Below are 13,698 nucleotides of genomic sequence, written 5' to 3'. Positions count from 1 at the left end.
GCGGGGCTGGCGGCACCAGCAAGCCCGCGTTGCTGAGCTCAGGCAGAAGCAGTCGAGCCCCGAGCGGTGTCCCCGCCCCCCGCCGTCACCCATTGGAGCGCAGGCCGGGGCTGAGGAGGGTGTGTGGGGCTAGCTGGAACTCTGCCGGCTGGCGGGAGAAGGGGGAAGCCGCCTGTTCTCCCTGTTTTCTCCTGTAAAAGAGAATCCATTTTTCAAGTTTGTTCGCTGCCCTTCCATATAATGTTGCGGCCTCTTCTGGGTCGCCACCCGTGAGTTGAGATGCCCTGCGCTAGGCGAGTGTGCAAGGCAGGTGCCACTCACGAGGCCGCTGCATCTGGCACAGCGCCGCGCCCTGTCCCCCTTGTGGTGCCAGTGTCGTGGCAAGGAAGTTTGGCGCCGGGAGCTAAGCCCACAGCGGCAGCTCGTGCCGCTGCACGGCCCCTGGTGCTCACTTGGCGCCAAGCCGCAGGGAGGTTTGAGGGTGGGGGTTGAGGTGACGTTAGGTGGATCACCCCTGCTGCCGCTTTTTTGTGACTGAATGGCACACAGGGAATTTCATTGCAGACTGCTGGTTCTGCCCCTGGGAAACGAGGGGGGCGGGCCTCAGGCGGGGCCTGCTAGTACAGGTCAGCGTGCCTCACTCAGGAAACGTGCCTCGTAGCTCTGTGCCACCACTAACAGCCCCAAAATAGGCTACAGTGAGAATCCTTTTACTGGGTCGGGGTCAAGCCCAGTATCCTGTGTTGCACAGCTCAGTGCTCCCTCTTGGAGCACTTGTTAGCAACCTCTGCCCCTCACCCTGTCCCCATAATTGCTTTAAGTTGTTCCTAGAAATCAGTTGGCATGCAACCAGTAGCCCCTTTGCACAAGAAGGAGGCTTAACCATGCCCATGTGGGCACATGGCCATGAAGTTTCTGTGCATTAAAAAGGCCTGTGTCACAGTGGCAGAGAGGATACCAACAGGGAGAGTGAACTGGGTCTGACCCAGGCTTTTCCCCTGTCTCCCATGTGTCACCTCCAGCATTTAAGGTCTAGAAAGTTGGAATTCAGAGGCCATACCCCTAACTCCTATGCTCATTAGCTACTGCTTCCCCTTTATAATAATGTGGTTTCTTTAAGAAGCATCCATTATTACATATAGTTCAGATAAATGCATACTCTAGGTAAGTGTATATATACGTAGGGTTTTTTCTGTTCCAAGGCTGTGCGCTAGAACTGAATATACTGTACTGCATTTGCAGTTTGATTCCCAGTTTCCTTTTGTCATTGCTGCATACTGTGCTGCATCCACACCTACTGCACTATATTCACCTGCACTCCATGTAGATGTACTGTATTGCATATGCGTACATTGCATTTAAGATGCATAGATACTGCACTGGATTCAACCACTCTGTACCTAGAAGCACTGATCAACCGTGCACTCACATGCACTGCATTTTTCCATAATCACATCATTTTGGAATGAATAACATTTCTCATGCTTGCAGGCATAAGGAAATACAAGACCCTGTAAAGGGTTTCTTGCAGCTTGTGTGTGAAACAGCTTGTACTGGCCAGTATTTTAGCCAGGTCACTTGACTGGACAGACCGCTTGTTTGATCCCATGAAGAAATTCCTATGTTCCTGTACTCCTTAAATTACTTAGTAAATTTAAGAGGCAAGAATTCTTGTGGGTGGTCTCTTTTATTAGACGAACTGCATGGTTGGTATAGTTGAAGATAGGCATTTATCAGCCATGTAGTTGGTCCAATAAAAGATATCACCCACAAGAATTCTTGCCTCTCATATTTCCTGGGCTATCACAGCAACATCACTTTCAGCACTACCAAAACTCAATATATTTAAGTTACCACAGAGGCATTTCTGGACTAATAATTAAATTTGGGTTCAGTTTTACATATAAAGAGGGATTAAACTCAAATGGGTTTAATCCCTCATTGAATGTAAAACAACCCAGTGTTTCAGGAATAATGCAGCATAACTTCACCAAATTTATAGAAACAGAGGCTTAAAAGTTCAAAATATTAAATTAATTTCCCTCCCTTAACAGTGAGATTGGCTTAAATAACTTTTCCTTTTTTAACATTTTTCCAATTTGATTTCTGAGTCATGAACTTTTGGGGAAACATGCCTTCCCACACATTTTATATAAACATCTGGATTTAAAATTAAGAAACACGCATGTAACACAGGCTGTTCAGTGAGGACTTCATTCACCATATCTTATACACTGGGGTGGGAGAGTTGTCATTCTATTCCTCTTCATTGTTGTTCTAAATAATTTTCTCTCCTTCATATTACCTATCCAGGCTTTGTCTTGTGCACTCCTGGAGTCCACAGCTGGACACTCATCAGCTGCCTTTGTACTTCAGCTTCACAGATGGGCCCACATTCTTATAATTTTCCCTTTGACAAGTTGCAGCATTCTCTTTCCCCTGGGTGTCTCTGGCACCTTTTCTGGCACCAGTTCTCTGTCTGTTATACCTTCCCAGAAATTCAGTCTCACAGCCAAGGTGTCCTGAGGCCTCTGTAAGCAGTAGTGACTCTTCAGAAGTTTAAGCACAACCTTTCCCAGACCTCTCCTAGCCTTGTTGAAGCTCTGGATTTGCAGTTTATCAAATATATAAGAACTGAAGCAAAGATGCACGAGTTTTTTAAGAATTCCTAAAAATAATCACTCTTTAGATAGCATGAAAGATATACAGCCACCTCTAGACGCATTGCATTTTCTTGCAATCCTGAAGTATTATCCAGGCTTAAGTCAGAATTCAAGATCCTTTTCCTGCAGCTCATGACTTTTATGAAGAATAAGTCTCTACACTTCAGATCAGCTTGGTTTCACTTTGGTTAGTCTAACAGAAACAGAGCTCTCTGCTTTATAAAAACATTCTCTGGCCTTGCATGTCTGTGGTTTCCTTTGAGTTCTCCTTCAGCCTCTCAGGCTCTGCAGCTTCTGAAATGCAACATTCACATGTACGTTCTTAATTCTGCTGTTGGGAATTTCCCACTCTTGAACCTTTATTTCAGAAAAAAATGTTTAGACTAGTTTTATTAAGCTTCTTCAGCCATCCCATTACACCAAAGTACTTCCACTTAAATGGCAGCCATCAGGGTATGGCAATCATCTTTTGCTCCAAATCTGGAAAATAATTGACGCAGGTCTTCCAGTAATGGAATGTGAATTCCACTTATATCAAGGCACTTGGAATACAACAACTTAATATGACAACCAGAATTCATATGCCATACAAATTGTTGGGGTGCAGTGGAAGGAACACTTAAAGCATGCTGCTACTGCTGTGAAATGTGAGTGAGGTGCACTGCTCTCAATTCATCCTGTTAATGAGCACTTATTCTTTCAGGCTAAGGCAGGGGCATGCAGTTATTTCAACTGGAAAACTGCTTAAGTTTTGGTGAGCTGTCAAGGGCTGCAAGGGTAGTCTTGCCCCGTGATAGGTGCCCTGCCTCCTGATCACCATCTTGGGTCTGGAAGTCCCACCCCTAACCCCTGACCTTTGCCACTGGAAGTCCCTCCTCTTGCCGCAGAAGTACTTTGGGGGGAGGGAAGGAGTTGCCATCTTGAAACCAGGAAAATAAAACCCAAATCATATATTTAAAAATAAAATAAAATAATAATAATTAAAAAAATCTACCATAACTTATTTTAATTTTATTTAACAAAATTGTCTTGATTTCTATGTGTTTGCATAGTGTACCTAGAAGTGATTGCATAATAGCTCAAAATACAGTCTTACTCTTGTATATTGTGGGGGGGGGGGTAAGAGGGTCTGTGGTTGGGGAGTGGGTGTGTGTTTGTGGCAGGCTGTGGGGAGGTGAGGGGATTAAGGGTAGGGTAGGTGGGGTGTGGAGCGGGGTATGTGGTTGGGGTGGAGGTATGTGTGTGGGTATGGTGGGCAGTGTGGGAGAGTGTGGGTGTGTGGGCTAATGGTGGGGGTGGGAGTGTGTGGGGCCTGTGGGAGGGTGGGAGTGTGTTTGGGGGTATGGTGTGGATATGGGGTGTGGAAGGGAGTCAGTGTATGTGTGGGTGGGTATGGTGGTGTTCAACATATGGTGGTAGGTGAGATGTATGAGAGGGTGTGGCTGTCGGCGGGGGAGGGAGGTCCTTGGAGTCCCAGGAGTGTGCAAGTCCCTAGAGCTGCATATGATGGAATTGAGCAGGGCCAGCCCCACCCACCCCATAGTATGCAGCTCCCCACACTCCCACTCTAGTCCTGGCCAGAGGTGGTGGTAGCATGTGGGGCCAGCTCCACCCAACCCAATAATACTCCTGCCTGAGTCCTTGGCTGCACGTGGTGGGAAGGTGGGAGACTAGCCCCACAACATGCAGCTCCCTGTGCTCCCATCCAAGTCCCTGGCCACATGTGGTGGCAGCATGTGGGGCCAGTCCCCACCAGTCCCATAGATTTCACAGACATTAGGGCTAAAAGGAAACCTTGCAAGATCATTGGGTCCAGCTCCCTGCCCAAAGGGCAGGAAGTCAGCTAGGGTCAAAAGATCCCAGCAAGGTAGGCATCCAAATGTTTCTTGAAAGTGTCCAGAGTAGGTGCTTGCACCACCTCTGGGGGGAGTCTGCTCCAGGCCTTGGGGACTAGGGCAGTAAAGAAGTTTTTCCTTATGTCCAGCCTAAAATGGTCTTCCAGAGGTTTGTGACCATTGGACCTTCTCTTGCCTTGGAGTACCCTGGTGAAGAGACGTTTTCCCAGTTCCTGATGCATACCCCTTATGTACTTACAAGCTGCCACCAAGTCACCCCTGAGCCTACGCTTCTCCAGGATGAGGAGTTCCATGGCTCTCAGCCTCTCTTCATGAGGCCTGCTCTCTTGCCCACTGATTATGCGCATGGCTCTCCTCTGGACTGTTTCAAGCTTCTCCATACCCTTTCTGAATTGTGTAACCCAGAATTGGATGCAGTGCTTCAGCTGCGGCCTCACCAAGGCCGAGTACAGCATGAGGATGACTTCCTGGGTCTGGTTTGAGATGCATCAGTAAATTCAAGCCAAAGTTGTGTTTGCTTTGCCAGCTGGGGTATTGCATTGGTGGCTCATGTTCATCTTGTGGTCAGTCATGACCCCCAAGTCTCTTTCAGTCATGGTGCTAGCGAGTGTAGCACTACCAAGCCTATAAGTGCGATGTGGGCTTTTTCTTCTGAGGTGGAGCACCTTGCATCTCTCAGTGTTGAATGCCATCAGGTTTTCATCCACCCACCTTGTGAGCCTGTTGAGGTCAGCCTGGATCACCAGCCTATCCTCGAGTGTGGACACTCTTTTCATAGTTTTGTGTCATCAGAAAACTTAGCCAGTCTGCCTCTAACACCAGAGGCCAGATCATTTATGAACACATTAAAGATTACAGGTGCAAGAATACAGCCTTGGGGAACACCACTGGTCACTATGTGCCATGTTGATTTGGTTCTGTCAACTGCCGCTCTGAGCCCGACCTCGGAGCCAGTTCCCCAGCCATCAGACTGTAGGGTTGTCAAGGCCACAGTTCCCCAATTTTGCCATGACATCATGGGACACCACGTCAAAGGCTCTTTTAAAGTCCAAATATATCAACCTCTTCTCCTTTGTCCAGATGATGTGTCATCTGGTCATAGAAGGAAATGAGATTGGTCTGGCAAGAACTACCCACAAGAAAGCTGTGTTGGCTATCCCTCGGAATGTTGTCTTCCATTAGTCTGTCATTAATGGTTTCTTTGATGATTTTTTTCCAAGACCTTTCCAGGGATTGAGATCAAACTGATTGGCCTGTAGTTTCCTGGCTCTTTCTTCCTCCCACCACATTGGCTCTCTTCCAATCTTCAGGTACCTCACCCAACCACCACAAGTTCTTGACTATCCTTGCCAGTGGCCATGCTATGATGTCAGCCAGTTCCGTTAGCACTCTCGGGTGCAATCTATCTGGACCAGCTGATTTGTGGGTGTCCAGCCTTTCAAAAGGTCCATGAGTTCCCCGTTGAGCCAAGGGGGTTGCCAAGAACTTTTACTACCTTTCCTATGGGCTGGAATGGACTTCCCTTGTGCTTCAAGCATTGCTTCCTTAAGTAGCAATCACACATTGTGAACTCCCATCCCTGTCAGATCATGGCCTCTCAGGGCCTCAACAACTAGCCTCTTGAGCTTATGAAAGTCGGCTTTCCTAAAGTCGAGGACTTCTGCATTGCTAACTGACTTGCCAGCTTTGCGATGGATAGTTAAGTGATCAACTTGTGGTCGCTGTCTCCCAGTTTCTCTTCAATTCTTAGGTTGCCAACTAGATTGTCCCCTTTGGCCAATACCAGGTCCAGCAGCACCTTACCTCTTGTTGGCCTGTAAACTTCTTGAAACAGGTAGAGCTCATCCACTCGTGCTCCACCGATTGGATTTGGCTGAGTGCGCTTCCCATGAGATCTCTAAGTAGCCGAAGTCTCCCATGACAACCATGCACCAACAGCATATAGGCTCAGCCAGTTCCCTAGCGAATCCACGGTTAAGCTCTTGCTCCTGATTTGGATGTCTGTAGTAGACTCCTACCATTATATCCCCTTCACCACATTCCCCTCATATTCTAACCCAGAGGATCTCAATTCACCCCTGGTGGGTGCCAGTCTTTGCATGCAGCTCCTGTGCTCCCAGCCCAGTCCCCAGCTGCACATGGAGGCAGGGTTTGGGGCCAGCCCCACTTGACCTCATAACATTCAGCTCCACACATTCCTGCCCAAGTCCCTGGCTGCATCTGGTGGCAGCATGCAGGGCCAGCCCCACCTGGCTCCATAGCGCACAGCTCCTGCACTCCTGCAGTGTACAGGGCCAGCCCACCCTTGTCCCATAGTACATGGCTCCCTGTGCTCCTGGTCCCCTTTCCCTCAGCGGGAGTCCCTGGTCCCAGCCTGGTGGGACCCTTCCCTGAATTCCCACTCTCGCAGGCAGGGAGGCTGGGAACAGCCACCGCGTCACCATCAAAAGCCTCTGCCAAGCAGAGGCTCCTTGTCTCCAGTCCCCCCTAGCCTTGGGCGGGTCAGACCAGGCTGAGGGGGAGGAGGGTTGCTTAGCAACCAGAGCAGCACCTCTTGCATGGAGGTGCCAGCTTGCAGGGGGGTAGCCCAGGGCCAGGCTTACAGAGGGCTTATGGAGGGGCTGTACAGGCTAAATGAAATTGCCTGGCAGGCTGGATGAGGTCCGTGGGCTGTATTTTGCCCACCCCTGGCTAAGGAGTCACAGGTGACTGAATGTGACTTTAGTTACACCACACTCTCATGTGCTGTTGGCTACAGATAGTGACATGCCCTGACCATATCAGCCCAATGGATTGCTAGACCTTTGACTTTTTACACACACACGAGCACACACACAGACCCTTTTACATATGTATAAACCAATCCTTGCTTTCACTTTTCCTTGCGTTTTTCCCTCCCTTTCGATTGTTAGTGTCCTGTACCCCTTTTTGCTAGAGAGTACTGCCCAGACAGCTTACAATGCAAGTACAAAGAAAAAGACAAAGTGGAGACAGACAGATGGGAAAGCACAAGGAAACAATATTGCTATATATGATAGGTACAGCACACCAGCTGCCTAACTGTTGTCAAGTTTTTCTGTAGGCAACATGGGAAATAAGAGTTTTAAAAAGGGAGATAACAAGGTACTGTATTTACCCAAATCCAAGATGAGTTTTTTTTCCCCTGCATTGGATATGAAGAAAACAGCCCTTTATCTTGGATATGAGTGCAAGTGGGGCAGGGGTGGAGCAGGCAGCAGTTGTTGTGGCTCCAACTCTGGCCCCAACCTAGGCTTCAGGTCAGAGTTACAGCTGTAGCCAATGCCTTCTCCTGCCTCTCCCCCTGACCACCACTTCCACCACCTTACCCCCCAACACTTACCCTCTGGCCAGGTCTGGAGCTGCCATAGCTGTAATTGCTGCTTTGTGGCTGGCTGGGGGGCAAAGTGACTTTGTCCATGTCCGAGGGTGGAGCAGGACTGGCGCTGGATCTGAGAGGGAGGATAAGCAGCGGGGTGGCAATCACCAGGGAGGCAAGGGGGACAGGTGGCTGAAGGCAAGGTGCCAGGGGATTCAGGCACTACAGGAAGGGGACAGGTGTTGGGGAACTCAGTCAGCAGTGGGAGCAAGTGATGGGGGGAGGGAGGGGTGAGACACTCGACTCCCCACCACCTTTCCCCTACTATCTGCATCCCTGCTGCTGGTTTCCCCATTATAGCATTGTGGGGGACAAATTTAAGTCAACCCTCCACTAATCAGACTCTATATATGGAAAATTATAAAACAAAAGTGTATAAATTTAACCTGTACAGAATAGAATCTAACTATTGGGGGATTACCCTAAATTCAAAGTTGTCTTTGATTCAGATACATATGGTAGTTTTGTGGATATTTAAAGAGATCTACCAAGTGTCAAGGGGAGCATCAGAGAAAGCACAAAGATCCTGATGAAAACTTAGGCAGGCAGTTAACGTTTGCATAATAAACGGGGCAGCAGTGCAAATTGGTGTATTGCTAGTGAATGGAAGATGATATATGGTGGAGAGGAGGATAAGCTAAAAAAGGCCTTGAAATCAAAGACAAGAAAAGGGAACCAGTGAATGGATATGAGAGAGAGAGGTGACTGCTAATCTGATGAGTTAGGAAAATGATCTTTTTAGCAGCACAGTAAGATTTTATTAGTCAAAGCCAGAGAACAGGATGTTGCAGTAATGAAGACATGAGCTGTGGAGAGCTTGGCAAAAGTTATAGCTGTGTGGATAAATAGGAAAGTTGATTCTTCTTAATGTTATACAGGGAAAAAAAAAAATCAGTAAAATTTAGACACAGGCTGGATGTCAGGCTCAATAGAGAGGGCTGAGTTAAAGCTTACACCTAGGATATGGACCTCAGTGAGAGAAAGGATAGTATTGGAATTCATACTGGTGGACAAAAGAGGAAGGGGAGAAGGTAGAGATGCTGGTAAGAAATGACTAACTGGTTTGTTTTAGCCATTTTGCAGTTAAGCTCGTGGCTGGACATTTGCAAATAGATATCAGAGAAACAGACTGAGATTTTGTTTTGGACAGAAGGAAATGGGTCTGGAATACAAAAGCAGATCTATGAGTCATCAGCACAGAGACAGTAGTTAAATCTGTGTGTGCAGATGAATTGATCCAGAGATCAATTGTTGAAGGAGAAGGGGCCAATTGCACACTTCTGTGGAACCCTCAAAGAAAGCTGGAGGTAGGATGATGAAGTTATTTCAAAGGAAATGCTAAAGGAAGGACTGGAGGAGTAAGACAAAAATAAAAGAGAAAACTGAGTCATGAAAGCCAAAAGAGTAGATGATTTCAAGAAAAGCATGGATGACTGTTTCAAAGTTGGCTGACAATCCAAGAGTACAAGAACAGGATACTGGTTCTGGGCTTTGACCAGGAAGAGATTATTTAACACCTCAAGAAGAGTGATTTCAATGGAATGCAAGGATCAGAAACCAAATTCAAAATGGGGTTAGAGGAGCAGACAGTCCTGTAAACAGGACATTCAGTGCTGTCTAGCTGAAAGGTAAAAAGAAGTTGGAAGAGAATACTTGGAAAGATAATGGATCATAGTAGGGATGGGAAAGACTAAAGTATGCACCCATTGGGTATGCCTACATGAGACAATAAATGCACAGTGGATTAATTAGACTGTGCATTAGTGTGTTGTGACAGGAGAAGCTTTCATGCCCGGTGCAAGCACTGTCATGCCCCCCGTCTACAGGTCAGTCACCTGCCTTTCTGATCTGCCACGCCTTGGTGTAATAATATTGATGTAATAATTAGGCAGGATGCTTCCCATTATACACCTGAATATTGGGGGGGCTGTCTGTGGCTCTGTTCCATCCCTACACTGAGGCCCAATCCTCGCAGATGGCACCTCAGGCAGCCAACTCAGCCATCTCCTTTGCCCATTAGCTGTGGCCCCTTCCCTGGGACCTTCAGCTTCCCTTTCAGCCCTGGCCCCCTCTCAGGCCAATCGGTACCCCGAGCTTCTTTGCTCTATATGGGCGTCCCTCATGATGGGCCCCTGGCTCTTTTGACCCCTGTCTGGGTCCTGGCCCCAGCATTGACTAGTCATGTCCCTCAGTTAGGTCTTAGCCTCCTGCCTGCACTCAGGGATCAGGGTCCCCCATTCCCAGCTCAGGTGCTTCACAAAGCATGCCTGGCTCCACAGGGTCACTTACCCCAGCAGGCTCAGACACTTCAAGAATCTTACCTGGCCTTCCCTGGATTAGATGGAACATATAACCCACCCAAATGTGGAGCTGGGGTTAAGGCACCCCTACCCACTTTTCACCAGGGTGGTAACTGGCCTAGCATTTTTGGGGGGCTCCCATGCCACTGGAAGCTCTACCAGACCACCCACTCCCAGCAGGGTGCAGTTTTAGGCCATGCCCAGGGCCAGAGCCTCCTGCTCCTACCTACAAAATGTTCCCATGTAGCAGCTCAGCCAGGCAGTGTTTCTTGCCTGGCTCCCAGCAGTAAACTGCTCTTGTTTATATAGGTGGCCAGAGTTCTAAAATGGCTGCACTAATCAAACATCTGCTGAGTGTTTCATCTAGCCCTTAAGGTGGCAGGCACCACTGGTGCCCTGCCACATGCGTCATGGTAAAAACAGTGCTAATATGCTAATGCACAGTAGCATTAGTTTTGTACACATTAGCATCACTTAAAAGGCATGCGCCGGCACTACTGAGCAGTAGCACCAGTTACTGCACATTGTTTTGGTACCTGGTAATACAGGGCATTTTTACACATGCACGTGCCACAGCATGGGACACTTTGAAAAGTGCCTGGCACTGCGACACATGCAGTTGTACAGGCGGCGAAATGTGTGTCAGCGTGCAGAAAATGACAGCAATCCACTTTTGAACTGAAACACCTTGAAGGTGTTGTAGTTGAAAACTGTGCCACAGCCCTTTTCTGCATGCAGATACGCATTTCACTACTTATACAACTGCAAGCGATGCAGCAGGGTACGCATCAGCTTGCGTGTGGAGTTAATTAATTGAGTCTGCCCTACATGCCAGATCTCCAGCAAGTCCAACAACAAAAAGATATAAATGCCCATTGGTACTAAACTTAATGTGCAGTAGCTATGATGCATTAATGAACATGTAGACACACACATTGTGAAGGGAAAGAACAGGAGGAGAATGACAGATTATGCCGCAAGAAAAGGGTGGACCTAAGATTAAGAGATGGGACAGGAGGGGCCACTGGGGCAATTGGAGGGGAGAAAAGTTAGAAACATCTATGCTGATGAAAGGGCGTGGAGGAAAGAGTTTTAGGAGGGGGAAATGAGAAAATGTCAGTGTAGTTGGGGAGGTACATGTAATATTTTGTCAGTTTTCTCTTTGAAGAAACTAGTGATGTCCATGGCAGTGAAAGAGGTAGACAGCAGAGAGGACTTGGGAAGGTGATTAAGAGTTATGGCATAGAACGCAGGATTCAATTAGGTTGTAGAAACTAAGTTGTATAGCGAGGAAGATGGTGGAACAGAAGGACAGAAAAATATGTTAATATATAAAGTCAGCATGATCAAAGGAAAAAAATAGGAACTGAGGAAGTGAACATGCAGAGTAAGCCTGTAGAGAATGGTGGCCTTTTGGACTGGGGGCAATTTGGTTTCAGTCATAAATACTTCTAACAACAGAAAATAATGGGAGTTGAGGCTATTCTGAAAAAAAGGAAAATTCAAAGGATTAAAGCCAATCATTTCATGGTCGTGAGAAACTTTAAAAATGGTTGATTACTCATCATCCATAATTTTGAAAGGGTCTTCTAAAGATTTTCAGATAAATCTGTTAATTGGTCCATGAAGAATTTTTTTCTGAGCATCTCAACCTGTTTTCAGCCTTTACTTGAAAACATAGCTGCTTTCTTATCTCTCATAACTTGTGCCAAATGTATATTTGAAAAAGTTAGGTTATAATCCAGCAGAATTGTTAACAAGTTTTTCCCTTGTATTATTTGTCCTTATTCAAAATATCTATCATTTACAATGGGACTGAACCTACCTGCTACTCTAAAGAAAAATAGCTGAATTTTCATCAAGGAGCATTCCTTTCTGAACTGTGAACATCCTACATCACAGTAGTGTCCAACATGCTGGTAACTATCCAGAGTAACCAGTTTCTGTATAATGATGATAAATCCCTTTTATATCGTGAGAAAGTGCTCATTCTCAGGCTGTGCTACATTTATATCTGTGCTAGCTCACTAAAGAAGTTCAAAAATGACTCTTCATCCTGAAAGTATACAGCTACTGTGCTCATTTCTTGAAAATCAGTAGATACTATCAATTTGTGGTTTTGATCTGAACCCCAAATAAATCCTATCACTTAAAATCAGCAGCTAGTATAGCATGCTACCAAAGTCTTGATGAGGGGAGTGTGGGTGCATGGGTGTCCAATGCTTGTGGGTTTCCTCAGGTACTACTGAAGTACCCCTCACTACTATGCTGCAGTTGCCTTGAACACCTTTTAAAAAACTCCAGCACAAACTTCCTATTGGCTAGGGACAGGCATTACACATAAATCAATTTAAGTGATCAGAAACTTGTTTAAACCTTTAACAGAACAGACATTCAGTGCACATAAACCAGTTTCAAAATGGTCAAAACTGGTTTGAGATAGATCTGGTTGAATGTAGTATCAGAATTGACTGATTTGGCTCAAACCAGCGTATGCAATGTCTGTCCCAGACCACTGAGTCAGAACCGAGTGTGTTTTAGAAGAAGAACCTGGGAAGTCCCTTGCACAAAAAGATTTGTGGAATTTGGATATATAGCAGTTTGACCTTTTAACTTCCAAATATAAGGTTTGGGAGAGCTGTACAAGGAATGGTAGGAGAGATACAGAGACCCACTTACTACTCTCAGACTCAAGGCCACTGGTCCCAGCAAAAGGTAGGGGTGCGTAGGGACAGCCCTAATTAATGCTTCCCCTCCATGTTTTATTCATTTTCCATCCCTGCAATTTCCCCAGCCTTTACTTTAAACTGAGGATATGTGTGGCCATCTCCAGCTGCTTTAGTACTCTTTTTCACCACTCAGACTAGGTTTATATCAAAGACTTTGCCAGCATGGTTATAGGGGAGTGAAGAAGTGTGATCCCTCACTGACATTGCTGTGCTGGCAGAAGCCCCTAGTATAAATGCAGTCATTCCAGCAAAAACCATGCTTTTACTGATATGGCTTGCTTTGGTCATGTTGCGTGGTTTTACGATACTACAACAAAGCTCAGCTTTGCTAGTATAGCTAGGAGTGCTTCGGTGGTGTAATATGCCAGTATTTCTGTTTTGCTAAAACACTAGTATTATAGCTGTAGCTCCAGGCCCAAAAAGTACTGGCACTGCAATTATGAGTTGGGTATCACTGATTTAGTATGATGGGAATAAACCAGCATCCAAAACAGTAGGGTGAATGCAGACATATTACATCATTGCTGTTAGTACTGTTAGAAATATTGTTAGAACTGCACAGTTTGCATCTCATACCTGATAAGAAGAAACACTGCCAAGGACATTTCTTTCCCTTGGCCATTGCTAGCTTTTCTAATGCTAAATTACTCTCTACCCCCACACTCCCCCTGACTTTCACATGCAGATTACAGAAGCTGGAATTCAACTGACTGTGTCCTTGAAAGGGGGGGATTTCAACTCTTGGTGACCTAG

The sequence above is a fragment of the Crocodylus porosus genome, unplaced genomic scaffold, assembly GCF_001723895.1.
Source record: "Crocodylus porosus isolate Cpor-Errol unplaced genomic scaffold, CroPor_comp1, whole genome shotgun sequence".
NCBI lineage: Eukaryota > Metazoa > Chordata > Crocodylia > Crocodylidae > Crocodylus > Crocodylus porosus.
The sequence above is the reverse complement of the archived record's forward strand: the minus strand, read 5'-3'. Positions refer to the sequence as shown.